The sequence below is a fragment of the Hippoglossus stenolepis genome, chromosome 10 (genome assembly GCF_022539355.2).
Source record: "Hippoglossus stenolepis isolate QCI-W04-F060 chromosome 10, HSTE1.2, whole genome shotgun sequence".
Taxonomy (NCBI): Eukaryota; Metazoa; Chordata; class Actinopteri; order Pleuronectiformes; family Pleuronectidae; genus Hippoglossus; species Hippoglossus stenolepis.
This window is the reverse complement of record NC_061492.1, coordinates 27,039,573-27,051,858: the sequence shown is the minus strand read 5'-3', so window position 1 is coordinate 27,051,858 and position 12,286 is coordinate 27,039,573. Positions and strand designations below refer to the sequence as shown.

The following is a 12,286-nucleotide window of genomic DNA, read 5'->3' as shown; positions in this document are numbered from 1 at the left end:
GACCTAGCATTGCAGTGCCGCTGGGAACGGTGCACTCTGTTCTTACCTTGTAGAAAACCAAACACTAAAACAATTGTCGCATATCAAAAGTGAATTCTACACTGGCTCAATGAAACTGAGGTAACGGCCTGGCACACACAAGTGTGTGAAACCGCCTGATGGCTCACTGCTTAGTGACGTGACCATGCACGGGTCAACAATGAGCTTGAACTGGATTCCAAATTGAGTTAGAAGCGTTTGTCAAGAATGGAAACTTGCTTTCACTCAAGACCTTCTGGGAGACTTGGTGAGAAACCAGAGTCAGCATTTTGGAGCGAATGTAAGTGGTTCAGGGATGTATTGTTTAGGCAGGCTTAAAAGCCAATCACAGTAGTCAGGGCAGGAGGTAATAAAGACGTGTATAATTTTGGTTGGCAGATGGGGCGGGTTGGGAATGTTGCATACTGGGATCTGACATGGAAAGCAAAGAGAGGCCTACCGTGAAGGTGGTGATGACAGTGACCGAGAGGCTCCTCTGCTGCTCTCCAACAGAGGGCCATGCTGACTCTGGTTTCTCTTCATAACGCACAAGTCTTTCGCCTTTACTAAAGACTTCCGTGGAGAGGAACAAACATGAGTTGAATATATTTTTGCAGGCTTTGCTGTATGGCTGAGCCTTATGAAATTGTGAAAAGTCAAAGAGCTGTCTAGGTCAGAAATCAAGCGCCACAAAGGAGAGCTTGGGCGGAGGTGATAAGCAGCAGCCATTGTCAGCACACCTACGAACGGGTACCACAACAAGTGAGATTTGTGCCAAGAGCTTGGCGTGGACATCCAACACTTGGGGCTTATCGCTCTCGGCCTTTTGGCTAAGATCAAGTGTAGTATCTGTTCTTATCAGTTTAATATCTGATATGTCCTCTATATGAGGACTACAATTGCAGATTTTTGGCATGAGGGCAGAAATTTGGAGCTTGCTCCTTTCTCTCCACGCATCGACCTAGCATTGCAGTGCCGCTGGGAACGGTGCACTCTGTTCTTACCTTGTAGAAAACCAAACACTAAAACAATTGTCGCATATCAAAAGTGAATTCTACACTGGCTCAATGAAACTGAGGTAACGGCCTGGCACACACAAGTGTGTGAAACCGCTCTGATGGCTCACTGCTTAGTGACGTGACCATGCACGGGTCACAATGAGCTTGAACTGGATTCCAAATTGAGTTAGAAGCGTTATCAAGAATGGAAACTTGCTTTCACTCAAGACCTTCTGGGAGACTTGGTGAGAAACCAGAGTCAGCATTTTGGAGCGAATGTAAGTGGTTCAGGGATGTATTGCTTAGGCAGGCTTAAAAGCCAATCACAGTAGTCAGGGCAGGAGGTAATAAAGACGTGTTAATTTTGGTTGGCAGATGGGGCCGGGTTGGGAATGTTGCATACTGGGATCTGACATGGAAAGCAAAGAGGCCTACCGTGAAGGTGGTGACTGTGACCGAGAGGCTCCTCTGCTGCTCTCCAACAGAGGGCCATGCTGACTCTGGTTTCTCTTCATAACGCACAAGTCTTTCGCCTTTTACTAAAGACTTCCGTGGAGAGGAACAAACATGAGTTGAATATATTTTGGCAGGCTTTGCTGTATGGCTGAGCCTTATGAAATTGTGAAAAGTCAAAGAGCTGTCTAGGTCAGAAATCAAGCGCCACAAAGGAGAGCTTGGGCGGAGGTGATAAGCAGCAGCCATTGTTATGCACACCTACGAACGGGTACCACAACAAGTGAGATTTGTGCCAAGAGCTTGATGGACATCCAACACTTGGGGCTTATCGCTCTCGGCCTTTGACTAAGATCAAGTGTAGTATCTGTTCTTATCAGTTTAATATATGATATGTCCTCTATATGAGGACTACATATTAAGCAGATTTTTGGCATGAGGGCAGTAATTTGGAGCTTGCTCCTTTCTCTCCACGCATCGACCTAGCATTGCAGTGCCGCTGGGAACGGTGCACTCTGTTCTACCTTGTAGAAAACCAAACACTCAAACAATTGTCGCGTATCAAAAGTGAATTCTACACTGGCTCAATGAAACTGAGGTAATGGCCTGGCACACACAAGTGTGTGAAACCGCTCTGATGGCTCACTGCTTAGTGACGTTGACCATGCACGGGGTCACAATGAGCTTGAACTGGATTCCAAATTGAGTTAGAAGCGTTTGTCAAGAATGGAAACTTGCTTTCACTCAAGACCTTCTGGGAGACTTGGTGAGAAACCAGAGTCAGCATTTTGGAGCGAATGTAAGTGGTTCAGGGATGTATTGCTTAGGCAGGCTTAAAAGCCAATCACAGTAGTCAGGGCAGGAGGTAATAAAGACGTGTATAATTTTGGTTGGCAGATGGGGGCGGGTTGGGAATGTTGCATACTGGGATCTGACATGAAAGCAAAGAGAGGCCTACCGTGAAGGTGGTGACTCAGACCGAGAGGTCCTCTGCTGCTCTCCAACAGAGGGCCATGCTGACTCTGGTTTTCATAACGCACAAGTCTTTCGCCTTTACTAAAGACTTCCGTGAGAGGAACAAACATGAGTTGAATATATTTTTGCAGGCTTTGCTGTATGGCTGAGCCTTATGAAATTGTGAAAAGTCAAAGAGCTGTCTAGGTCAGAAATCAAGCGCCACAAAGGAGAGCTTGAGCGGAGGTGATAAGCAGCAGCCATTGTTATGCACACCTACGAACGGGTACCACAACAAGTGAGATTTGTGCCAAGAGCTTGGCGTGGACATCCAACACTTGGGGCTTATCGCCTCGGCCTTTTGGCTAAGATCAAGTGTAGTATCTGTTCTTATCAGTTTAATATCTGATATGTCCTCTATATGAGGACTACATATTAAGCAGATTTTTGGCATGAGGGCAGTAATTTGGAGCTTGCTCCTTTCTCTCCACGCTCGACCTAGCATTGCAGTGCCGCTGGGAACGTGCACTCTGTTCTTACCTTGTAGAAAACCAAACACTCAAACAATTGTCGCGTATCAAAAGTGAATTCTACACTGGCTCAATGAAACTGAGGTAACGGCCTGGCACACACAAGTGTGTGAAACCGCTCTGATGGCTCACCTGCTTAGTGACGTGACCATGCACGGGGACAAATGAGCTTGAACTGGATTCCAAATTGAGTTAGAAGCGTTTGTCAAGAATGGAAACTTGCTTTCACTCAAGACCTTCTGGGAGACTTGGTGAGAAACCAGAGTCAGCATTTTGGAGCGAATGTAAGTGGTTCAGGGATGTATTGCTTAGGCAGGCTTAAAAGCCAATCACAGTAGTCAGGGCAGGAGGTAATAAAGACGTGTATAATTTTGGTTGGCAGATGGGGGCGGGTTGGGAATGTTGCATACTGGGATCTGACATGCGGAAAGCAAAGAGAGGCCTACCGTGAAGGTGGTGATGAGACCGAGAGGCTCCTCTGCTGCTCTCCAACAGAGGGCCATGCTGACTTGGTTTCTCTTCATAACGCACAAGTCTTTCGCCTTTACTAAAGACTTCCAGAGGAACAAACATGAGTTGAATATATTTTGGCAGGCTTTGCTGTATGGCTGAGCCTTATGAAATTGTGAAAAGTCAAAGAGCTGTCTAGGTCAGAAATCAAGCGCCACAAAGGAGAGCTTGGGCGGAGGTGATAAGCAGCAGCCATTGTTATGCACACCTACGAACGGGTACCACAACAAGTGAGATTTGTGCCAAGAGCTTGGAGTGACATCCAACACTTGGGGCTTATCGCCTCGGCCTTTGGCTAAGATCAAGTGTAGTATCTGTTCTTATCAGTTTAATATCTGATATGTCCCTATATGAGGACTACATATTAAGCAGATTTTGGCATGAGGGCAGTAATTTGGAGCTTGCTCCTTTCTCTCCACGCATCGACCTAGCATTGCAGTGCCGGGAACGGTGCACTCTGTTCTTACCTTGTAGAAAACCAAACACTCAAACAATTGTCGCGTATCAAAAGTGAATTCTACACTGGCTCAATGAAACTGAGGTAACGGCCTGGCACACACAAGTGTGTGAAACCGCTCTGATGGCTCACTGCTTAGTGACGTGACCATGCACGGGTCACAATGAGCTTGAACTGGATTCCAAATTGAGTTAGAAGCGTTTGTCAAGAATGGAAACTTGCTTTCACTCAAGACCTTCTGGGAGACTTGGTGAGAAACCAGAGTCAGCATTTTGGAGCGAATGTAAGTGGTTCAGGGATGTATTGCTTAGGCAGGCTTAAAAGCCAATCACAGTAGTCAGGGCAGGAGGTAATAAAGACGTGTATAATTTTGTTGGCAGATGGGGGCGGGTTGGGAATGTTGCATACTGGGATCTGACATGCGGAAAGCAAAGAGAGGCCTACCTGAAGGTGGTGATCAGACCGAGAGGCTCCTCTGCTGCTCTCCAACAGAGGGCCATGCTGACTCTGGTTTCTCTTCATAACGCACAAGTCTTTCGCCTTTACTAAAGACTTCCGTGAGAGGAACAAACATGAGTTGAATATATTTTGGCAGGCTTTGCTGTATGGCTGAGCCTTATGAAATTGTGAAAAGTCAAAGAGCTGTCTAGGTCAGAAATCAAGCGCCACAAAGGAGAGCTTGGGCGGAGGTGATAAGCAGCAGCCATTGTTATGCACACCTACGAACGGGTACCACAACAAGTGAGATTTGTGCCAAGAGCTTGGCGTGGACATCCAACACTTGGGGCTTATCGCTTCTCGGCCTTTTGGCTAAGATCAAGTGTAGTATCTGTTCTTATCAGTTTAATATCTGATATGTCCTCTATATGAGGACTACATATTAAGCAGATTTTTGGCATGAGGGGCAGTAATTTGGAGCTTGCTCCTTTCTCTCCACGCATCGACCTAGCATTGCAGTGCCGCTGGGAACGGTGCACTCTGTTCTTACCTTGTAGAAAACCAAACACTCAAACAATTGTCGCGTATCAAAAGTGAATTCTACACTGGCTCAATGAAACTGAGGTAACGGCCTGGCACACACAAGTGTGTGAAACCGCTCTGATGGCTCACTGCTTAGTGACGTGACCATGCACGGGGTCACAATGAGCTTGAACTGGATTCCAAATTGAGTTAGAAGCGTTTGTCAAGAATGGAAACTTGCTTTCACTCAAGACCTTCTGGGAGACTTGGTGAGAAACCAGAGTCAGCATTTTGGAGCGAATGTAAGTGGTTCAGGGATGTATTGCTTAGGCAGGCTTAAAAGCCAATCACAGTAGTCAGGGCAGGAGGTAATAAAGACGTGTATAATTTTGGTTGGCAGATGGGGGCGGGTTGGGAATGTTGCATACTGGGATCTGACATGCGGAAAGCAAAGAGAGGCCTACCGTGAAGGTGGTGACCTGGACCGAGAGGCCCTCTGCTGCTCTCCAACAGAGGGCCATGCTGACTCTGGTTTCTCTTCATAACGCACAAGTCTTTCGCCTTTTACTAAAGACTTCCGTGGAGAGGAACAAACATGAGTTGAATATATTTTTGGCAGGCTTTGCTGTATGGCTGAGCCTTATGAAATTGTGAAAAGTCAATGAGCTGTCTAGGTCAGAAATCAAGCGCCACAAAGGAGAGCTTGGGCGGAGGTGATAAGCAGCAGCCATTGTTATGCACACCTACGAACGGGGTACCACAACAAGTGAGATTTGTGCCAAGAGCTTATGGACATCCAACACTTGGGGCTTATCGCCTCGGCCTTTTGGCTAAGATCAAGTGTAGTATCTGTTCTTATCAGTTTAATATCTGATATGTCCTCTATATGAGGACTACATATTAGCAGATTTTTGGCATGAGGGGCAGTAATTTGGAGCTTGCTCCTTTCTCTCCACGCATCGACCTAGCATTGCAGTGCCGCTGGGAACGGTGCACCTTGTTCTTACCTTGTAGAAAACCAAACACTCAAACAATTGTCGCGTATCAAAAGTGAATTCTACACTGGCTCAATGAAACTGAGGTAACGGCCTGGCACACACAAGTGTGTGAAACCGCTCTGATGGCTCACTGCTTTGTGACGTGACCATGCACGGGGTCACAATGAGCTTGAACTGGATTCCAAATTGAGTTAGAAGCGTTTGTCAAGAATGGAAACTTGCTTTCACTCAAGACCTTCTGGGAGACTTGGTGAGAAACCAGAGTCAGCATTTTGGAGCGAATGTAAGTGGTTCAGGGATGTATTGCTTAGGCAGGCTTAAAAGCCAATCACAGTAGTCAGGGCAGGAGGTAATAAAGACGTGTATAATTTTGGTTGGCAGATGGGGGCGGGTTGGGAATGTTGCATACTGGGATCTGACATGCGGAAAGCAAAGAGAGGCCTACCGTGAAGGTGGTGACCAGACCGAGAGGCTCCTCTGCTGCTCTCCAACAGAGGGCCATGCTGACTTGGTTTCTCTTCATAACGCACAAGTCTTTCGCCTTTACTAAAGACTTCCATGGAGAGGAACAAACATGAGTTGAATATATTTTTGGCAGGCTTTGCTGTATGGCTGAGCCTTATGAAATTGTGAAAAGTCAAAGAGCTGTCTAGGTCAGAAATCAAGCGCCACAAAGGAGAGCTTGGGCGGAGGTGATAAGCAGCAGCCATTGTTATGCACACCTACGAACGGGGTACCACAACAAGTGAGATTTGTGCCAAGAGCTTGGCGTGGACATCCAACACTTGGGGCTTATCGCTTCTCGGCCTTTTGGCTAAGATCAAGTGTAGTATCTGTTCTTATCAGTTTAATATCTGATATGTCCTCTATATGAGGACTACATATTAAGCAGATTTTTGGCATGAGGGCAGTAATTTGGAGCTTCTCTTTCTCTCCACGCATCGACCTAGCATTGCAGTGCCGCTGGGAACGGTGCACTCTGTTCTTACCTTGTAGAAAACCAAACACTCAAACAATTGTCGCGTATCAAAAGTGAATTCTACACTGGCTCAATGAAACTGAGGTAACGGCCTGGCACACACAAGTGTGTGAAACCGCTCTGATGGCTCACTGCTTAGTGACGTGACCATGCACGGGGTCACAATGAGCTTGAACTGGATTCCAAATTGAGTTAGAAGCGTTTGTCAAGAATGGAAACTTGCTTTCACTCAAGACCTTCTGGGAGACTTGGTGAGAAACCAGAGTCAGCATTTTGGAGCGAATGTAAGTGGTTCAGGGATGTATTGCTTAGGCAGGCTTAAAAGCCAATCACAGTAGTCAGGGCAGGAGGTAATAAAGACGTGTATAATTTTGGTTGGCAGATGGGGCGGGTCGGGAATGTTGCATACTGGGATCTGACATGCGGAAAGCAAAGAGAGGCCTACCGTGAAGGTGGTGACTGTGACCGAGAGGCTCCTCTGCTGCTCTCCAACAGAGGGCCATGCTGACTCTGGTTTCTCTTCATAACGCACAAGTCTTTCGCCTTTTACTAAAGACTTCCGTGGAGAGGAACAAACATGAGTTGAATATATTTTTGGCAGGCTTTGCTGTATGGCTGAGCCTTATGAAATTGTGAAAAGTCAAAGAGCTGTCTAGGTCAGAAATCAAGCGCCACAAAGGAGAGCTTGGGCGGAGGTGATAAGCAGCAGCCATTGTTATGCACACCTACGAACGGGGTACCACAACAAGTGAGATTTGTGCCAAGAGCTTGGCGTGGACATCCAACACTTGGGGCTTATCTTTCGGCCTTTTGGCTAAGATCAAGTGTAGTATCTGTTCTTATCAGTTTAATATCTGATATGTCCTCATATGAGGACTACATATTAAGCAGATTTTTGGCATGAGGGGCAGAAATTGGAGCTTGCTCCTTTCTTTCCACGCATCGACCTAGCATTGCAGTGTCGCTGGGAACGGTGCACTCTGTTCTTACCTTGTAGAAAACCAAACACTCAAACAATTGTCGCGTATCAAAAGTGAATTCTACACTGGCTCAATGAAAGTGAGGTAACGGCCTGGCACACACAAGTGTGTGAAACCGCTCTGATGGCTCACTGCTAGTGACGTGACCATGCACGGGTCACAATGAGCTTGAACTGGATTCCAAATTGAGTTAGAAGCGTTTGTCAAGAATGGAAACTTGCTTTCACTCAAGACCTTCTGGGAGACTTGGTGAGAAACCAGAGTCAGCATTTTGGAGCGAATGTAAGTGGTTCAGGGATGTATTGCTTAGGCAGGCTTAAAAGCCAATCACAGTAGTCAGGGCAGGAGGTAATAAAGACGTGTATAATTTTGGTTGGCAGATGGGGGCGGGTTGGGAATGTTGCATACTGGGATCTGACATGGAAAGCAAAGAGAGGCCTACCGTGAAGGTGGTGACCATGACCGAGAGGCTCCTCTGCTGCTCTCCAACAGAGGGCCATGCTGACTCTGGTTTCTCTTCATAACGCACAAGTCTTTCGCCTTTACTAAAGACTTCCGTGGAGAGGAACAAACATGAGTTGAATATATTTTTGGCAGGCTTTGCTGTATGGCTGAGCCTTATGAAATTGTGAAAAGTCAAAGAGCTGTCTAGGTCAGAAATCAAGCGCCACAAAGGAGAGCTTGGGCGGAGGTGATAAGCAGCAGCCATTGTTATGCACACCTACGAACGGGTACCACAACAAGTGAGATTTGTGCCAAGAGCTTGGCGTGGACATCCAACACTTGGGGCTTATCGCTCGGCCTTTTGGCTAAGATCAAGTGTAGTATCTGTTCTTATCAGTTTAATATCTGATATGTCCTCTATATGAGGACTACATATTAAGCAGATTTTTGGCATGAGGGGCAGTAATTTGGAGCTTGCTCCTTTCTCTCCACGCATCGACCTAGCATTGCAGTGCTGCTGGGAACGGTGCACTCTGTTCTTACCTTGTAGAAAACCAAACACTCAAACAATTGTCGCATATCAAAGTGAATTCTACACTGGCTCAATGAAACTGAGGTAACGGCCTAGACACACAAGTGTGTGAAACCGCTCTGATGGCTCACTGCTTAGTGACGTGACCATGCACGGGTCACAATGAGCTTGAACTGGATTCCAAATTGAGTTAGAAGCGTTTGTCAAGAATGGAAACTTGCTTTCACTCAAGACCTTCTGGGAGACTTGGTGAGAAACCAGAGTCAGCATTTTGGAGCGAATGTAAGTGGTTCAGGGATGTATTGTTTAGGCAGGCTTAAAAGCCAATCACAGTAGTCAGGGCAGGAGGTAATAAAGACGTGTATAATTTGGTTGGCAGATGGGGGCGGGTTGGGAATGTTGCATACTGGGATCTGACATGCGGAAAGCAAAGAGAGGCCTACCGTGAAGGTGGTGACTGTGACCGAGAGGCTCCTCTGCTGCTCTCCAACAGAGGGTCATGCTGACTCTGGTTTCTCTTCATAACGCACAAGTCTTTCGCCTTTACTAAAGACTTCCGTGGAGAGGAACAAACATGAGTTGAATATATTTTGGCAGGCTTTGCTGTATGGCTGAGCCTTATGAAATTGTGAAAAGTCAAAGAGCTGTCTAGGTCAGGAAATCAAGCGCCACAAAGGAGAGCTTGGGCGGAGGTGATAAGCAGCAGCCATTGTTATGCACACCTACGAACGGGGTACCACAACAAGTGAGATTTGTGCCAAGAGCTTTACGTGGACATCCAACACTTGGGCTTATCGCCTCGGCCTTTTGGCTAAGATCAAGTGTAGTATCTGTTCTTATCAGTTTAATATCTGATATGTCCTCTATATGAGGACTACATATTAAGCAGATTTTTGGCATGAGGGGCAGTAATTTGGAGCTTGGTTCTTTCTCTCCACGCATCGACCTAGCATTGCAGTGCTGCTGGGAACGGTGCACTCTGTTCTTACCTTGTAGAAAACCAAACACTCAAACAATTGTCGCATATCAAAAGTGAGTTCTACACTGGCTCAATGAAACTGAGGTAACGGCCTAGCACAACAAGTGTGTGAAACCGCTCTGATGGCTCACTGCTTAGTGACGTGACCATGCACGGGGTCACAATGAGCTTGAACTGGATTCCAAATTGAGTTAGAAGCGTTTGTCAAGAATGGAAACTTGCTTTCACTCAAGACCTCTGGGAGACTTGGTGAGAAACCAGAGTCAGCATTTTGGAGCGAATGTAAGTGGTTCAGGATGTATTGCTTAGGCAGGCTTAAAAGCCAATCACAGTAGTCAGGGCAGGAGGTAATAAAGAGTGTATAATTTTGGTTGGCAGATGGGGGCGGGTTGGGAATGTTGCATACTGGGATCTGACATGCGGAAAGCAAAGAGAGGCCTACCGTGAAGGTGGTGACTGTGACCGAGAGGCTCCTCTGCTGCTCTCCAACAGAGGGTCATGCTGACTCTGGTTTCTCTTCATAACGCACAAGTCTTTCGCCTTTACTAAAGACTTTCGTGGAGAGGAACAAACATGAGTTGAATATATTTTGGCAGGCTTGCTGTATGGCTGAGCCTTATGAAATTGTGAAAAGTCAAAGAGCTGTCTAGGTCAGAAATCAAGCGCCACAAAGGAGAGCTTGGGCGGAGGTGATAAGCAGCAGCCATTGTTATGCACACCTACGAACGGGTACCACAACAAGTGAGATTTGTGCCAAGAGCTTGGCGTGGACATCCAACACTTGGGGCTTATCGCTCGGCCTTTGGCTAAGATCAAGTGTAGTATCTGTTCTTATCAGTTTAATATCTGATATGTCCTCTATATGAGGACTACATATTAAGCAGATTTTTGGCATGAGGGGCAGAAATTTGGAGCTTGCTCCTTTCTCTCCACGCATCGACCTAGCATTGCAGTGCCGCTGGGAACGGTGCACTCTGTTCTTACCTTGTAGAAAACCAAACACTAAAACAATTGTCGCGTATCAAAAGTGAATTCTACACTGGCTCAATGAAACTGAGGTAACGGCCTGGCACACACAAGTGTGTGAAACCGCTCTGATGGCTCACTGCTTAGTGACGTGACCATTGCACGGGTCACAATGAGCTTGAACTGGATTCCAAATTGAGTTAGAAGCGTTTGTCAAGAATGGAAACTTGCTTTCACTCAAGACCTTCTGGGAGACTTGGTGAGAAACCAGAGTCAGCATTTTGGAGCGAATGTAAGTGGTTCAGGGATGTATTGCTTAGGCAGGCTTAAAAGCCAATCACAGTAGTCAGGGCAGGAGGTAATAAAGACGTGTATAATTTTGGTTGGCAGATGGGGGCGGGTTGGGAATGTTGCATACTGGGATCTGACATGCGGAAAGCAAAGAGAGGCCTACCGTGAAGGTGGTGATCAGACTGAGAGGCTCCTCTGCTGCTCTCCAACAGAGGGCCATGCTGACTCTGGTTTCTCTTCATAACGCACAAGTCTTTCGCCTTTACTAAAGACTTCCGTGGGAGAGAACAAACATGAGTTGAATATATTTTGGCAGGCTTTGCTGTATGGCTGAGCCTTATGAAATTGTGAAAAGTCAAAGAGCTGTCTAGGTCAGAAATCAAGCGCCACAAAGGAGAGCTTGGGCGGAGGTGATAAGCAGCAGCCATTGTTATGCACACCTACGAACGGGGTACCACAACAAGTGAGATTTGTGCCAAGAGCTTGGCGTGGACATCCAATACTTGGGGCTTATCGCTTCTCGGCCTTTTGGCTAAGATCAAGTGTAGTATCTGTTCTTATCAGTTTAATATCTGATATGTTCTCTATATGAGGACTACATATTAAGCAGATTTTTGGCATGAGGGGCAGAAATTTGGAGCTTGCTCCTTTCTCTCCACGCATCGACCTAGCATTGCAGTGCCACTGGGAACGGTGCACTCTGTTCTTACCTTGTAGAAAACCAAACACTGAAACAATTGTCGCGTATCAAAAGTGAATTCTACACTGGCTCAATGAAACTGAGGTAACGGCTGGCACACAAGTGTGTGAAACCGCTCTGATGGCTCACTGCTTAGTGACGTGACCATGCACGGGTCACAATGAGCTTGAACTGGATTCCAAATTGAGTTAGAAGCGTTTGTCAAGAATGGAAACTTGCTTTCACTCAAGACCTTCTGGGAGACTGGTGAGAAACCAGAGTCAGCATTTTGGAGCGAATGTAAGTGGTTCAGGGATGTATTGCTTAGGCAGGCTTAAAAGCCAATCACAGTAGTCAGGGCAGGAGGTAATAAAGACGTGTATAATTTGGGTAGCGGCAGATGGGGCGGGTTGGGAATGTTGCATACTGGGATCTGACATGCGGAAAGCAAAGAGAGGCCTACCGTGAAGGTGGTGACTCAGACCGAGAGGCTCCTCTGCTGCTCTCCAACAGAGGGCCATGCTGACTCTGGTTTCTCTTCATAACGCACAAGTCTTT

The 12,286-nt window shown here is 46.6% G+C and overlaps 23 non-coding genes and 1 pseudogene across 23 annotated transcripts; all 24 read left to right on the top strand.

Moving 5' to 3' along the window:
- The first annotated feature begins 541 nt into the window (after positions 1-541).
- Positions 542-655, top strand: LOC124853462. The gene has a single exon (XR_007033805.1). It is a non-coding gene; the product is annotated as a U5 spliceosomal RNA (small nuclear RNA).
- A 172-nt stretch (positions 656-827) lies between these two features.
- On the top strand, positions 828-1,016 carry LOC124854296. The gene has a single exon (XR_007034540.1). It is a non-coding gene; the product is annotated as a U2 spliceosomal RNA (small nuclear RNA).
- Positions 1,017-1,511: 495 nt separating this feature from the next.
- On the top strand, positions 1,512-1,623 carry LOC124853310. The gene has a single exon (XR_007033653.1). It is a non-coding gene; the product is annotated as a U5 spliceosomal RNA (small nuclear RNA).
- Positions 1,624-1,797: 174 nt separating this feature from the next.
- Positions 1,798-1,988, top strand: LOC124852728. The gene has a single exon (XR_007033151.1). It is a non-coding gene; the product is annotated as a U2 spliceosomal RNA (small nuclear RNA).
- A 498-nt stretch (positions 1,989-2,486) lies between these two features.
- On the top strand, positions 2,487-2,595 carry LOC124853925. The gene has a single exon (XR_007034243.1). It is a non-coding gene; the product is annotated as a U5 spliceosomal RNA (small nuclear RNA).
- Positions 2,596-2,768: 173 nt separating this feature from the next.
- On the top strand, positions 2,769-2,957 carry LOC124852670. Its single transcript, XR_007033093.1, has one exon. It is a non-coding gene; the product is annotated as a U2 spliceosomal RNA (small nuclear RNA).
- Positions 2,958-3,458: 501 nt separating this feature from the next.
- Positions 3,459-3,564, top strand: LOC124854024 (annotated as a pseudogene).
- Positions 3,565-3,739: 175 nt separating this feature from the next.
- Positions 3,740-3,924, top strand: LOC124852940. The gene has a single exon (XR_007033356.1). It is a non-coding gene; the product is annotated as a U2 spliceosomal RNA (small nuclear RNA).
- A 498-nt stretch (positions 3,925-4,422) lies between these two features.
- LOC124853729 lies at positions 4,423-4,532 on the top strand. The gene has a single exon (XR_007034068.1). It is a non-coding gene; the product is annotated as a U5 spliceosomal RNA (small nuclear RNA).
- Positions 4,533-4,710: 178 nt separating this feature from the next.
- LOC124853242 lies at positions 4,711-4,902 on the top strand. The gene has a single exon (XR_007033585.1). It is a non-coding gene; the product is annotated as a U2 spliceosomal RNA (small nuclear RNA).
- Positions 4,903-5,403: 501 nt separating this feature from the next.
- Positions 5,404-5,516, top strand: LOC124853232. The gene has a single exon (XR_007033575.1). It is a non-coding gene; the product is annotated as a U5 spliceosomal RNA (small nuclear RNA).
- A 174-nt stretch (positions 5,517-5,690) lies between these two features.
- LOC124854350 lies at positions 5,691-5,881 on the top strand. The gene has a single exon (XR_007034594.1). It is a non-coding gene; the product is annotated as a U2 spliceosomal RNA (small nuclear RNA).
- Positions 5,882-6,382: 501 nt separating this feature from the next.
- Positions 6,383-6,493, top strand: LOC124853622. The gene has a single exon (XR_007033962.1). It is a non-coding gene; the product is annotated as a U5 spliceosomal RNA (small nuclear RNA).
- Positions 6,494-6,672: 179 nt separating this feature from the next.
- On the top strand, positions 6,673-6,861 carry LOC124854279. Its single transcript, XR_007034523.1, has one exon. It is a non-coding gene; the product is annotated as a U2 spliceosomal RNA (small nuclear RNA).
- A 501-nt stretch (positions 6,862-7,362) lies between these two features.
- Positions 7,363-7,475, top strand: LOC124853230. Its single transcript, XR_007033573.1, has one exon. It is a non-coding gene; the product is annotated as a U5 spliceosomal RNA (small nuclear RNA).
- A 179-nt stretch (positions 7,476-7,654) lies between these two features.
- Positions 7,655-7,841, top strand: LOC124854292. Its single transcript, XR_007034536.1, has one exon. It is a non-coding gene; the product is annotated as a U2 spliceosomal RNA (small nuclear RNA).
- Positions 7,842-8,339: 498 nt separating this feature from the next.
- On the top strand, positions 8,340-8,451 carry LOC124853417. Its single transcript, XR_007033760.1, has one exon. It is a non-coding gene; the product is annotated as a U5 spliceosomal RNA (small nuclear RNA).
- Positions 8,452-8,629: 178 nt separating this feature from the next.
- Positions 8,630-8,818, top strand: LOC124854278. The gene has a single exon (XR_007034522.1). It is a non-coding gene; the product is annotated as a U2 spliceosomal RNA (small nuclear RNA).
- Positions 8,819-9,316: 498 nt separating this feature from the next.
- On the top strand, positions 9,317-9,427 carry LOC124853517. The gene has a single exon (XR_007033859.1). It is a non-coding gene; the product is annotated as a U5 spliceosomal RNA (small nuclear RNA).
- Positions 9,428-9,604: 177 nt separating this feature from the next.
- LOC124854391 lies at positions 9,605-9,796 on the top strand. The gene has a single exon (XR_007034635.1). It is a non-coding gene; the product is annotated as a U2 spliceosomal RNA (small nuclear RNA).
- A 498-nt stretch (positions 9,797-10,294) lies between these two features.
- On the top strand, positions 10,295-10,404 carry LOC124853628. The gene has a single exon (XR_007033968.1). It is a non-coding gene; the product is annotated as a U5 spliceosomal RNA (small nuclear RNA).
- A 178-nt stretch (positions 10,405-10,582) lies between these two features.
- LOC124854341 lies at positions 10,583-10,770 on the top strand. The gene has a single exon (XR_007034585.1). It is a non-coding gene; the product is annotated as a U2 spliceosomal RNA (small nuclear RNA).
- A 501-nt stretch (positions 10,771-11,271) lies between these two features.
- LOC124853814 lies at positions 11,272-11,382 on the top strand. The gene has a single exon (XR_007034152.1). It is a non-coding gene; the product is annotated as a U5 spliceosomal RNA (small nuclear RNA).
- A 179-nt stretch (positions 11,383-11,561) lies between these two features.
- On the top strand, positions 11,562-11,753 carry LOC124853674. The gene has a single exon (XR_007034014.1). It is a non-coding gene; the product is annotated as a U2 spliceosomal RNA (small nuclear RNA).
- The last annotated feature ends 533 nt before the right edge of the window (positions 11,754-12,286 follow it).